This window comes from Mytilus edulis, chromosome 13 (genome assembly GCF_963676685.1).
Source record: "Mytilus edulis chromosome 13, xbMytEdul2.2, whole genome shotgun sequence".
NCBI lineage: Eukaryota > Metazoa > Mollusca > Bivalvia > Mytilida > Mytilidae > Mytilus > Mytilus edulis.
Window position 1 is genome coordinate 7,752,940 of NC_092356.1, and position 14,368 is coordinate 7,767,307.

At 31.9% G+C, this 14,368-nt stretch overlaps 2 long non-coding RNA genes across 2 annotated transcripts in view; both read left to right on the plus strand.

The window, feature by feature from the left end:
* LOC139501876 (uncharacterized) overlaps positions 1-14,368 on the plus strand; it is a 205,123-nt gene that overhangs the window by 5,379 nt on the left and 185,376 nt on the right. The window lies entirely within an intron of this gene.
* Positions 7,113-11,127, plus strand: LOC139500612 (uncharacterized). Its single transcript, XR_011658318.1, has 3 exons — positions 7,113-7,232; positions 9,224-9,247; positions 11,022-11,127. It is a non-coding gene; the product is annotated as an uncharacterized lncRNA (long non-coding RNA).

A 14,368-nucleotide genomic window follows, 5' to 3' on the forward strand; every position in this document is an offset into this window, starting at 1 on the left:
AAAAATTGTTGCAAGTTTTTTTTTTTATCCAAAATCGATTTTACATATATGCATATTGGTCAATAAAAGTTTCGCAAATTAAGTTAAGAGGAGGGAGTGGGGGTCAGTGAGAAATCTATTTGAATTGAGTTTGTAGTCCAACATTGAACTTTTGATGTCGCCCTTTACAAAGGCTAGAGGTTCCTGACTTCGGACAGGTACATAAATGTAGTGGGATTAAACAAGTGTTGTGAGATCTCAAGCCTAGCCTATGTTATATAAACATACACAACTAACAAAGGCTAAAGGTTCCTGACTTGAGACAGGTACATGAATGTAGTGGGATTAAACAAGTATTGTGAGATCTCAAGCCTTGCCAATGTGATATAAACAAATTCACAGCAATACACACAGTAAACATAGTTTACCGAAGAGCAAGATATTCCAGAACATGAACCTTAAACCTCTGTGCTAAAAGGCAGGGTGAAAACTGATCAGGCGAAAGAAAAACCTCCATAGCTCAACCTGTTGCCACTGACTAAGTATCTACTAATGAAGGGAAGCAATTCTGTCACACATATTTCTAGAAGTTATATATAAATTGTCTGCCATATAAAAGTAATTAATAGTGATTATTATAGTAGGATTACATTGAAATAAAGGATTGAAATTAGATCTTAGCTATTAAATATCATTTGATATATTTTCCAAGAACAGGAAAACAGAGTGATGAACACATACACAAAGCAGCACACAGATTGACAACTTAGAGAGGGTACTTAGATTCCAGTGTAATGTCACAGTCAGGAGACCTAATAAAATTGATTTTACACAACCGGTGGGTTCACCGTTCTTTTCAATTGAGCATCACAATGGAGATTCCTGTCCACGTGACACCCTGCTGGTAATCGAAAATGAAATCATTGAATCCACTATGAGCAGTCGAGTTCGATATTTTGAGTCTATGGCATACGGGTAAATATTAGAGTGATAAGCATTGTGTTAAACACGTGTACAATCAAAACAAAACAAAATATGCCTAAAATCAGAGCAGATGTTATAATTTAAAGATATTGTGTTATTTTATTTGGAATATTTTTAATTAAAAAAAAAAGATTTCCATTACCAAGACGATCCATAAGATTCTTACGTTTGTAGCTCATTATAAAAGGGGGTTATATGAAAAACAAAAGCAGTCCTACAAGAGCATGATTTAGGGGGCAGATAAAAACAAACAATGTAAACATTACAGTTTTTTTAAAGGTTGTTATGGAGAATAAAATGAATTTAAATGTAGCTTCTTTTTATTTAAATTTTCTATTTTTCCATAATCTTTCATTTTTTTGCTCAATACTGTAAAAATAATAACAAAATACTGTAAAAAAAATTCTTGCAGGACAATACTGAATGATTTTTTTGAGAAAGATAAAGACATGTTACAATGTACAAATAGAAATACATCTAACAAAAACACAGAGTGGACGTGGATGTGCTATCCTGTTTGAAGTAATTTCTACAGATACAATCAAACTTCAAAACCATATCTTAATATCTGGCGTAACTCATTCATAAAAACTGAAGATTAGTCTATTGTTTATGTTGATTTTTCATGAATATTTGAATGTTGTTTCGCTTACGATAATTTGATTACAGGTGTATATTTTATCCCAGCATTTAATATTGTTCAATTTGTATGTTACATTTGTATATTTATATATAGCTCACCTTATTTTATTGGAAACTTTCAACCCACATTGAAGATTTATAACTTAAGAAATTGGTGATTGTCAGGCATTACACATACAGGAAACATTGCAGCTTTGTGACTTATAATCTGTTGTTATTTATTATTGTAGATATTTATGTTATAATGATGTATACCGTTCATGTAGTTTTTTTATATCCATTCACACCAAGATTCCCAGTGTATTCGAACTGTAAGTAGCAATACAAAGAAAACGCTTTTCAAATACACTGATATTTGTTCATTTCAAACTGAAACACACAAAGTGAAATAAGATGAAATGGAATTATCGATATTGCACACTGAAATACAATTCGAAATTCAACAGAAACCAGGAGCGTAATAAACAATCAATTGAATACATGGTTTGATTTTGTAGATCTATTGGGGTAATCGTCTTAAGGTTATCAATACATATTATGTTTGCGTTGCAAAATCTCAAAGTGAATGTCTCAATGAAATGTATTGTGACATAAAATCATGATTTAACCATCGAACAGATTTCTTGAAAACCTTTATAACTTTTCTTTCCAAAGTAACTTCTATACATATTCTTCTATATAAGTATATCCCCAAGGGTGACTGGGGTATAGAAATATGATCACTTGGTTTTCTCCCGACCGGCAGTAAAACGCTTGCCGAAGTGGGGCGTCCGTTTAGCTGTGCGGGATGTATCAAGTTCGCAGTCACGTCCGTCAGAAGGGGACGTTAAATCCGATGCCTCGTGTAAAGAGAGTGCCACGCTCTTTGCACGTTAAGAACCCTTGCAACAACTCTTTGAGGGGTCCGTAGGTGGCCTGTTGCAAGGCAAACTTTCTGTCCCTATCCAATATACCCTCATTTCCCCGACCATCATCCTCGATGGCCTCTATTACAACAACCTACCTATTGTATTTATTGTGAACTTGTTCTCGTCCTGAATATGCATGAAATATTTGCCACTGGACGTTAAGCAACCAACAATCAATCAATCTATATAAGTATAATGCGACTTGTTATAACTTCAGGATACATATTGCTAACATTTTCTGTACCAATCATATAAGTTTTGTGGTTTTAAGTTATTATCCCAACAGTACATGTGTAAAACGGACATAAAACGGGTGCCAACACTTGGTGTAGCATGCATTTCAAACTCAGTGAGAACAACTCGAACCTAATAAGATTATACGGTTCAGTCATTTTAGTTAAGAAAGTATTGTCTGGATGTGGAATGAAGCCAGAATTTGATTTAACCATTTATGACAACGCATATTTATATTTCAAACTCTAGGTGGCCGAGGATTGCATATAGAACCATTACAACACATGTTGTACTTCGATCTTCCAAGACCCAAATGTTACTACGCACCTGTCCTACCTCCATGACAAATATGTTGTTTTCACCGCAGATTAAGCACAAAACTACATCATTTTTGTGTGAAAATCACATTACATAAACTGCTTGATCAAGAAATTTGGTAATGAATGTTCACTGGGTAACTTATCAAATACCCCACGATACTTACCAAGGAGGACATCCTGAAAAATCAAAGGTCTGTTCTATGTTCCTTTGGAATTTCAACCAAAGATGAAGAACTTGATCTTCCCTCACTATTTTATATACCTATGTTTGAATATTTTTAGGCAATGTTTTGTCATAAAGCTCTTCAACTGTTCAAGTACTTAAACATCATCGGCTTTCAAATTTTCGGATTTGTGCATTCCTGATGAAGGTAAATCCAGAAAACCGCTTCGGACGCATGCAATTATCTAACGTGTTGTTTTCATTTAACACAAGTGTTCTCACAATCAAAGTTATATTGCTGGGTTTTCCAACTGCTCAATGAAACTTCACAGTTATAGTGGAACTGTCTACTCTAGGGCGGCGTGAATCAGATGTGGAAACTTAAAAATTCCAAAAATATGTTAGAGTACATAAAATCTAGATGTATTGGCTCTTGTAATAGTATTAAAACATTTGTAGTCAACACCAAAGCGAGTAAGTGTTGACATGAATATCATTAATGTGGTCATTTATAAATTTCCTGTTTACAAAACTTTGAATTTTTCGGAAAAAACTAAGGATTTTCTTATCCCAGGCATACATTACTTTAGCCGTATTGGGCACAACTTTTGGGAATTTTGGATCCTAAATACTCTTCAACTTTGTACTTTTTTGGCTTTATAAATATTTTGATAAGACCGTCACTGATGAGTCTTATGTAGACGAAACGCGCGTCTGGCGTCCTAAATTATAATCCTGGTACCTTTGATAACTATTGACTTTTCTACCCGTTACACAATAATGTCCCATTACTTACTGAAAGACAAATTGAAAGAATTGGTCCTGCTTTGTTTCATAAAAAATGAACGGCAAACATAGATATCTTGTCTTAAGGAGAGATAACTCGTACTTTGTAAAAATTATAACAGATGCGTGTTTTCTTGATTGACAACATATATATTTGTTTCATTTGGAGGACGTGGTTTTTAACAATTCATAGGCATTTTTATTTTTATTATAAATAAGACTGACTTCAAACAGTAGCGTCTTATTAAAGAATGAAGAATGAAAATACGCTAGCATTATCCTTTAAGTTCACGTTCCACTACATAGATGATGTCCTCCCACTAAATAATACAAACGTTTGGTGAATATGTTGAACGCATCTATCCAATCGAACTTGAAATAAAGCTTATAACAGATACAGTGTGCCTTATACCTTGACAATGACTGTCGGTTGAGAACAAAAATTTTACGACAAAAGAGTTAATTTCAGCTTCCCAATTGTGAAATTACCATTTCTATGTAGCAACATTGCAGAAGTGCCTACATATGGAGTATATATCTCCCAGTTGATACAATATTTCAGAGCTTGCGTTTCCTATTATAATTTCCGTAATAGAGGATTGCTTCTTAAAAGGAGGGTATTGACCCAAAAGTTCCAAGCGGTGAAGCTGAAATCATCTCTTAGAACATTGTATGTCGCCACAACGAGGTTGTTGACCGTTATGACATATCTGTTTCATAGATGACTACTGATATGTTGCAATTGTCGTAACAAAATCCTCAAATGCGACCTACAGAATTAGACTTATCACCGGCATTGTACCTAAATGATAAATACGACGGGTGTTACATTTGGAGCAAGATATGTTTACCCTTACGGGGCACCTTAGATCATCCCCGGTTTTTGATGGCGTTCGTGTTGCTCAGTCTTTAGTTTTCACTGCTATGCTTTGTGTACTGTTGTTGTAGATAGTTTTTTGCCATGGAGTTTTTTAGTGTGACTTCGACTTATGAGTTTGAATATCCCATTGGTATCTTTCGTCTCTCCTCAACACCAAACCCACGTGCAATGGCTAAAAAAATACGATATAAGTGATTAGTCAATACAGTGTCTTGTGTATTAGTCTGCTTATCATGTACTTTAGATCATGTTAACTTGAATATTGTTTGTTTTTGTATACGTTTTATATTACATATTTTCATATTCTATTGATGCAATGGTTTAATTCATATCTTTTTTATTAATTGAACTTCTTTCTTAAATAGTAAAATTAATTTTATTCGAGATATGTAATTTTTTTTGATGGAATTTAAATTTTCATTAAATATAACAAAAAAGGATTCACAAAAAAAGAATTTCCAACGTAGGTACAAAGATCTGGTTTCCGGAAGTTATTCGCGATTAATTATAAGTTGTGGGTAGCTTTCTTTCAAATTAATTTATCAGGTCGTTGGTTTTCATAATTTGTTTTCAAATCTCCCCTTTTTATATTTCAGAAGAAAAACCTTCTGACGCAAACATAACTGATACCAAATAAAATTGAGAATGGAAATAGGGGATATGCCAAAGAGATAACAACCAGATCGAAGAGTAGAGAACAGCCGAAGGCCACCAATGAGTCTTTAACACAGCGAACATCTGTTCAGGACGCTAACAGACATATTTACATAATAACAGATTTTGAGCGGTGTTAAGAACCCATTGGTGGCCATGGGCTGTTTTCCACTCTTTGGTCGAGTTGTTGTCTCTTTAACACATTCCCCATTTCCATTCTCAATTAAATAGTTCAATTGCCATAACCACAATCCCGACCTTATTTCCTCGATTTGACATCACGTATCCGATTAGTCACCGAATTCGTTCTTGCCAGTAGCCACACGTTTGGTTCTTTTTGTGGAAGATTATCTGCTTACATTTTTATGGTGGGATTCGTGATGCTCAGTCTTTAATGGGGTTTTTTTTGTCAGGCGTTTAGTGGACTGTAAACTTATAGTCCTTATAGTCAAAGTATCGTTTTATGGTTTTTTTTCGACAACTGATTTTTAATTGTCCCTTGGTAAGTATCTTTTGCCTCTTTGATTGGTAAAATTATTAACTGTAAACATTTCCTGCTGCAGTTGTGCGGATTTTGATAAATTATTACAACAGTAGCTTACCACTGTTCAAATCTCAAAATTCGATTAATAAGACAAAGCAATGCAACACACAAACAGTGAAGGAATCGCATTTCAACCCCAAGAGGAGCAAGGTCGTTGCATCGACAAGATTTGTCCTGATATGCATGCATGTCCTGCCATGCTGATCAATACTCAGTCAAAATGTCACAAGCGGCGCTTACAGGACACACAAGTGGTCATTGTTTAAACTCGAATGCATTAGAATCTTCTGTTTAATATCAGCATTGAAAATAGTAGGTTAGCGCAGGCTAAATGCAATTGGAAGCAATTAAAAAAGTGTTCATTAACCCAACATGTCACAAAAAAAGGGTCAAATTGTACAATCTTTAATTTAAACCAACTTATTTTAACTTTCAGACAGAGACTGTAAGTATATAAAACAACATGACTGTATTAGGTAAATGAAGCTATCCTTTAAATATAATATCAACGCATTTAAGGTTGTTCGTTGAATCGTAAACAATTAACAAATTGAAAGGTTAAATTATGACAATATAAACAAATTAATGCATTATAGTTACATTGCGGACAAACCATAAAACATGATAATTGAAATGTACATCCAAATGCATTCTTCATAATACATTTTACGCTGTTAGAAATGCCCCAAAAAAACGCAAAAAAAATAGATAAAAAAATCCCTATCGGTGCAGTTTTTGATTTATGGTGTATTCTTATTATTTGTTAAGAAATTAAAAATGGTAATCAGTAATAGACGTGATTTCAGAAAGGTATGAAAGGGTTATTGTCCTCTGACCTGTTCGTAAGAGTACGTATTTTGGTATTTTTCGTTTTTAGATATTGGTCACATAATATGTTTAGTCTAATGACGTTTGGAATGAAAACGTGTCACGTGCTGTAAGTATAGAAGAACAGTTATATAAAATAAGTCCACACGTTCTTACATCATGTCTTATCTCTCTGCGTGATTACGGTATACACATCACTAAGTCAGTATTTGAATTTAGTTTGACTTGTCAAAATTAATAAATATGTTGTTTTATGTGCTACTAGCAATAACTTATTCATATGTACATGGTGGTGAAATAAACAGAAACTGTGAGTAGTTTATGCGAAAATTAAATAAATGTATATGCTACATCAGGTATCTTTATCAAGCTTAGAGAGAAACAATAGGGACTTAAGGCTATAACAGTCGGGGCACCATAAATACATGAGGAACAAAGTATTAGAATAAATCTTCAAAAGTGAAGAACAAGTCTTCTAGAGTTTAATCTGCCTGTTAGCACACATGTACATTATCTTGTGTAACCAAAAAAAACAAAACATATACATTTCATATAAGAAATAATTAAAAACTTTTAAATATAGGAGGAATTTAGAGTATGTCTGTATATTTTCGATACATTGACCGTACGCAACTGTACTTGTATATTTAATTTGGATATTAATCATAGCTCTTAAATAACACATGGCATTTATATAATATTTCAAACATCGTATAATGCAAAAGCGAATCTTCATTTAAAAAAATTTTTCAAATGATAGTGAGTATAGTGAATCGGATTTGAAATTAGTAAAACAGTGAATACAAGGGAGACTGAATTTTGCAAGCTTTTTTTTTTTCGTAGTGCATAAGAATGTAAGTGCCATTTAAGATACAGATGCATTTTACGATTTCATGTGAACAACAACTTAACAACCATAAATGGTCAACGTTCCAAATCAATAAGTTTTTTTTGCTGATATAAAATAACGCGTTGTTCACACTCACGTTTATTTATAATAGCATAAACGACATTGGCACACAAAAAAACGCGAAAAGGACCAATCAAATGTCTGATGGCAATCGCACACTTAGAAATCAAAAGCAAAATTGCATTTAGTTTAAAAATTAAATTGTACACGAAATATGTTTTAATGATTAGAAAAAATATCCTGTTTGCAAACTCTATTTAACGTATCAAGATTTTTTTTTTACTATCGAATAATAGACAACGCAAAGATAGTATTAAAAGCTTGACAATATCATACAGAAAAAGAAATGATTATTTTTTTTGTGAATGCAAACATGTTCTCTATTTTATGGCAAGACAACTTCGAACAGCGCGAAAAAGTAACAGTATTGCTTAGTATGCGCTACTAATTTTTAAAAATACTTCATTAATAATAATTCTATTTCTCCCCTTTTTTCTTGAACGACATTAGTGCACGAAGGGTATAGATTCAATATTGCAGAGGGAAATATCATTGATTATCCAGAACTTGTTTTCCTTTAGTTTCTTTTCATTTTATATTGCAATCAGTGTTATATTCTTACTTCGTCTATTTACAAACTTCAGCAGGGAAAACGTAACAATTTTAGTTCAACAGAATTGTTATAGAAGAAATAGAGTTCTGAAACATGCATAACTTATGCATATATTGATCTTAATATAGAATCCAAAATGTTTTGAAAATTGACAGTTGTTGTGTATAAGAATTATGAGTTTTAACATTACCATTATCTTAATAAATATTAATGGTAATATTAAATTCCCCATTCTTTTATGGTGAATTTTAAGAAATCTATCTAATTTATCAGTTGAAATTATTCAAATATTTTATTGAAATGAAATGCAAGTCATTCATATAAACATGATAAAAGCAGGAACTCAACAACAAACACTGAACACTAGATAAATGACCGCTCTCGGGTGTAGTAAACTTAAAAAGGAATTAAAAAGAAATTATATAAATTACTTACCAATTCTTACTTTTGTTAGGAATATCAAAGCAATAAACATACATTGATATATAATGAAATGTCAATTTGACACAGAAACTAAAAAAATATGTAATATATCTAGCCTGATTGTAAAATTTCTTTATTTTCGAACAACTTCAAATGTTCAAAAGATATAAACATATAGTTAATTTGTTTGCAGTACTTTAGAATGAACAGTTATATAAAATAGATAGAAAATAACGAAAGGGACAATTTATGGACACGGTACACAGAATTGTATCTACACACATACCAGACAGAAAAACGTAGAACAAAATGACATTTGTGTTTACTTTACTTTTTGTTTTATTTCCATGTGCAGCCAGATTCTTAGTATCTCCGAACTGTGAGTTACATTACAAATAAGATTATTTTCAAACAGACTAACAATAAATATTTCTGTCTGATCTCTCTTACTTTCAACCAGGACCACAACAGCATAAAAAAGGAATGAAATCATATAGAGATAATCCTTCAGGCATACCATCAATTAACTTTATTTTTCAAGTTGTAGCTGAAAATCAGAAAGCGGTTCACTATATAGTTAAAATTACTATAAGATTGGTATATCAGAGAGATGGAGTAATTCGCCGTTTCAGAATCTAATGCATTCTGGGTAATATTTTCAAAAGTCTACACCAAAGCGTCGTGATTGGTTAAAAACGTCCTAAAAATTGAAATTCAACCAATGACGTGACGTTATTTTCATTTTGGGGATCAAATTACCCATAGTCCTTTAGATTCTGAAACGGCCAATTCTTTATCAGACATAAGTCAAAGACAGGTTCTAATGGTTTATTTTTTTATCTATTAAAATTGATTGTGTACTTTAAATTGAGTTCAACCTCTAATTTTGGCAGAATTCTTCATTATTTCATGCAGTGTTTATTGTAGATAAACTCATCATAAATTTCCACGACTAAATTTAGTATATACGCCAGACGCGCGTTTCGTCTACAAAAGACTCATCAGTGACGCTCGAATCCAAAAAGTTAAAAATGCCAAATAAAGTACGAAGTTGAGCATTGAGAACCAAAATTCCTAGAAGTTTTGCCAAATAGACTTGTTTTTCTTTTCTTTTTTCAAATTATTGATTTGATTTTGTATTTAGTATCTTGTATTCCTTTGGTATATAACAAATTAATCGATTAGAGTATAAGTAAGTATACACATTCTTCATACAAATTATGTTCTTATTCATAAATTCTAACGAACATAAATTATTTACAAAAGAAACTGAACATATTTGTATGGGATCTGCTCGCCTGACAGTGTGCAGCAAAGATTTAATTTTATTTAAAACAAATACAAAGACAGTTCATCAGTTACTGTCTGTCTAGCCCGCTAGCACAAAACCCAATCTGCAAGAATTAAAACAATTTTAATGTACGCAAACACAAATATGAATTACATTAAAGATTTATTTTTCACACACATTAATAATCATATAAATAAAACATAACATTAGAAAAATACATTTTGTCGGCTGGCAGGGTGGGTGAACTTTGCTGCACCAAAAGCAAACCTCGAATGACAATATCTTAAATTCTCCCAATCGCCAAAAGTATAGCATGAAATATTTGAATTAACCTAATTCAAATATCATAGTCAGTTCTAACTAAAACATTAAACCTATTATACATTCAACACGTGTATCACGTATAAACAAAGACACGTGGTAATGTTTACATACCGGTGTTCATAACTTTAATAAATATATACACAATTCATGCAAGACAGCTCGATTGAATTTACACAATAAACATAGAATGATGTAAAATCTAAAATAATCAAATACAAATATTCAATTTGACCATTCGTTCATAAGTTTATTGAAAAACCAGAAAGCAATCGTAAAAAGACGTCAAATTCAAAGTTAGTTTTATAAAATTTCCATGCATTATACAAAATTATAAACAGTAGACTTTTATGATTTATATGTTGTGAATGTATGTTACTGAATTTAGGGTGATATCACAAAAGTTTAGATTTAATAATGTGAAAAAAATGGATAATAAACAATCACTTTCACGTAGGGTCTAACTAATAACATGTAGATTGCCTGCTTGGGAAATCTGGTACAAAAAAAGAAATAAAATAACATCTCTATTTCATCATAGGCGGCAATGGAGGGAACTCACAGGCATGTCTTAACCCATATACAGGACAATGGTATCCTGTGTGTTGTTTACCACCTTCGACGGGAATGTGCTGCAGATGTGAGTTTTTTTTTCTTATTCTGCTGTAAATTAGGGAAAAAACCAAAAACATAAAAACATAAACAACAAATATCATTAATGAAATAAAGAGAAAATACAAGATATACTGACTTATTTTGAAAGTGATTTGAGCATTTTGCTATTGACTGTAATTTAATGACCGGATAACATCACTTAAAAAAATAAGTACGGCATATAAAATCAGTAGTAACAGAATGAAAACAACACAATAAAAATGTCATGCCTCCAAAGTACTTTTCTTGATTTATCGAAGGCTAAGGATGAACACTAACCAACACACTTGAAGATTCACCATGCACTTTACTAGAATAACTTAGACTGCGTATTCAAACATCACAAAGGAAAATCTTTGCAGCACACTTTCATTCCGCGCTCAACGAAAGGTACTTATGGAAGCTCGAAAGCGTTATTGTTTCCTATTGCATATTGCACGTGTATAGGTTTCCATAAAAAAAATCTGATCGTCTTCTCTGATACTGCAAAGCTTACTTGATAAATGCACCGAAAGACCAATATAAGAGTCTTATTTGGTTTCTGTTTAAATGAATGTTAATTTCAATAGCAAAAAAAAATCGATTTAAGTAAAATTCGGTAATTTCACAAAAATATAACACTTTTTATCAAGAAATCATTACAATCAAGTTTACTTGAGATTAATCATAGCACTGAAACTAGCAGATCTGCTTCATTTGTTGACCCTTTTTTTCGAAATTCACACATATAAACGACTTCAAACTAAAATATATGCATGAACAGCAGGAGACGCGTATCATGTCGATGCACCTATCGCTTGGTTTTAGTTCATGCTATCACCATGTTTATTGGTGCCTTTTTTCTACGAGTCGGCTAGCGAAGGAGACAATAAAACAAATAGTAAGGAAAAAAGTTCCTTCGGCGAACATGTAATAATAGTAGCACTTTATTTATATTTCTTTTGAAAGAACACTAAAAGTATATTAAACGTTTGTATAGTTAATTGTATTAAAAACATTCTTTTTCAATTTTCAGACAGAGACTGTGAGTAGTTTTTACTGACAGATATATCCGTTCTTCAAGAAATTTATTAAATATCTGTAGTTATAATAATAGTACAGTTTTTCTATATTATAATAGTTTTCTTACTTTCACAAATAAAAAATTCAGTTAGTTTATCTTATAATTGAACAAGAAAAGGTGTGATAAACGTGGTACGTCATCTGGACGTAACAGAAAAGAGAAAAATATTAAACGGCAAGCTTGTGACATGTTGTTTCGACATAATTTATGACAACCTTTTTTCATTCTTTATCTTCGAATTATCATCTGTTCGGGTATTTTGAGTATGCTTATTAAATGAAATTTCAGACCATAATTTGCTAACCCGCCCGGAGTACTTCCGGTAAATGAATAGTGCTCTTATCGATATTCTACACCTCAAAGCTTGCGTGAGGCTAGTTACATTGAGCTAAAGCATACATCTTACTGCTAGTTCAAGAATGTTCCTAACAATATTTTGCTGCGGATTTCTAGAAATTGAGGATTTATCTTATCGACAAAAGATCTTAATGTCAATTTTATTTAAAAACCATTTAGAAGCACTTGCAACAGAAAATATGTCCTCAAGCGGATATCATATCCAGGTCGTTGTAATTCCTATTATGCCTTCCTCAATTGAGATTGGTTGCTTTCAAGGATTTCTTTTAACAAAGGGAAATTGTTAAGTTTATATTTTTATGGCGCCATTATAATTTGGTTGCCCCGTATGGAATATATGTCTTCTTGTCGTAAGAATACCGTTGTTCGTTCTTTTTTTTTTTTTTTTTTAATAGGGTTTATGTTTCTGTATTGTTATTTTCTATTGAGTTTTAAGAATGGTGCTTTTCGTTGCGTATTTTTCTTTTAGCTAGTTGATCATGGTTATTGTACTTGTTTAACTAACATACAATGACACAACCCAAAAAAATAAGCGAAAAAAGGTAGCCATTAATCCGTTTTAGACAATTCTTTGATTTATTTTTATTCATGTGACAAAATTACAGATTTGAAAGAAAGATGATTCCAGAAAATGACAACATTTTAAAAGTTTAGGTATGCAATGATTCTCCTGCATCTCTTCTCGTCCATCATGGTTTCTATAATGCATTTAATCTGTCTTAAAAATGGAAGCATATCATAACTAATTGAACTGACGTAATATATTTTTATTATCTTATTGATATTTTTTCATTTATATTTTTTGTTTTTTTCAGATTGCCTGTCAAAGCCTTGTGCGCATGGCAAATGTACAAATTCACAAAATACATTCAAATGTACATGCGATACCGGTTATACAGATACTAAATGCAATAGAGGTAAATTTATTTACATGCTCATGTTTATATAATAACTCTCATAACAAATATTTTAAAGTTTGAATTTGAAATCGCTATTTAGTATACAAATATAACTGCTTTCAAATCCTATAACTTCAACTATAGAAAGAATCGTATGTTAACACACTTCGTAGCTACATGTAAACTGACAGTTGCTAGTTAACTTTATATTAATATACGTACATGTAATAACGGCATCTAGTAAATTTTCATTTGCACATGTCTCGGTTCATGTTGTAGTACAGGTAAGGAACCAATTAAATATTAATTGCAGAAACTGGACTGTGCATTCTTCCGAATCTGGAGTTTTTCATTGACTTAAATAGGTTTCGTGTTCCTCAATGTCTAGTTTTCTATGTAATGTTTTATGAAGGAATATATTTACCTAATACAAAGCTCCGATTCCTTGCTCGGCTTTTGGTATAGTCTTTGTCCTTTTTGGTTTATAAGCTCATCATTTTTTATAAATTGTTTTTTGTTTTTTAAATATATCGGCCTCGAGCATCAGTAAAGATACATATGTTGTCAAAATACTCATCTGGGGCAGAACAATGGTATCGTTAATGTTATTAATACTTCATTTTTTTACCAATTGTGTTGTCTGTTTTTATTTGACTAATGATTTTGTATCACTCGGTATCTCATCATCTTTTTTTGTTTCAAAAGCCGTATTTCTGGAATTGTTAGTTATAGTCTTGGATATACTGCTTTTATGATAATTGTGTTCTTCTTGAAAGTTCTGATTTCTTTAATTTGAATACTACACTTCTCGTGACTCCGATAGTGCACTATCACATAATCTTATAGAGTATAACTTTTCCTTTTAGATAATATGTTGTCGGACTGTATGTTTCACATAATTGGATATATGTTAAA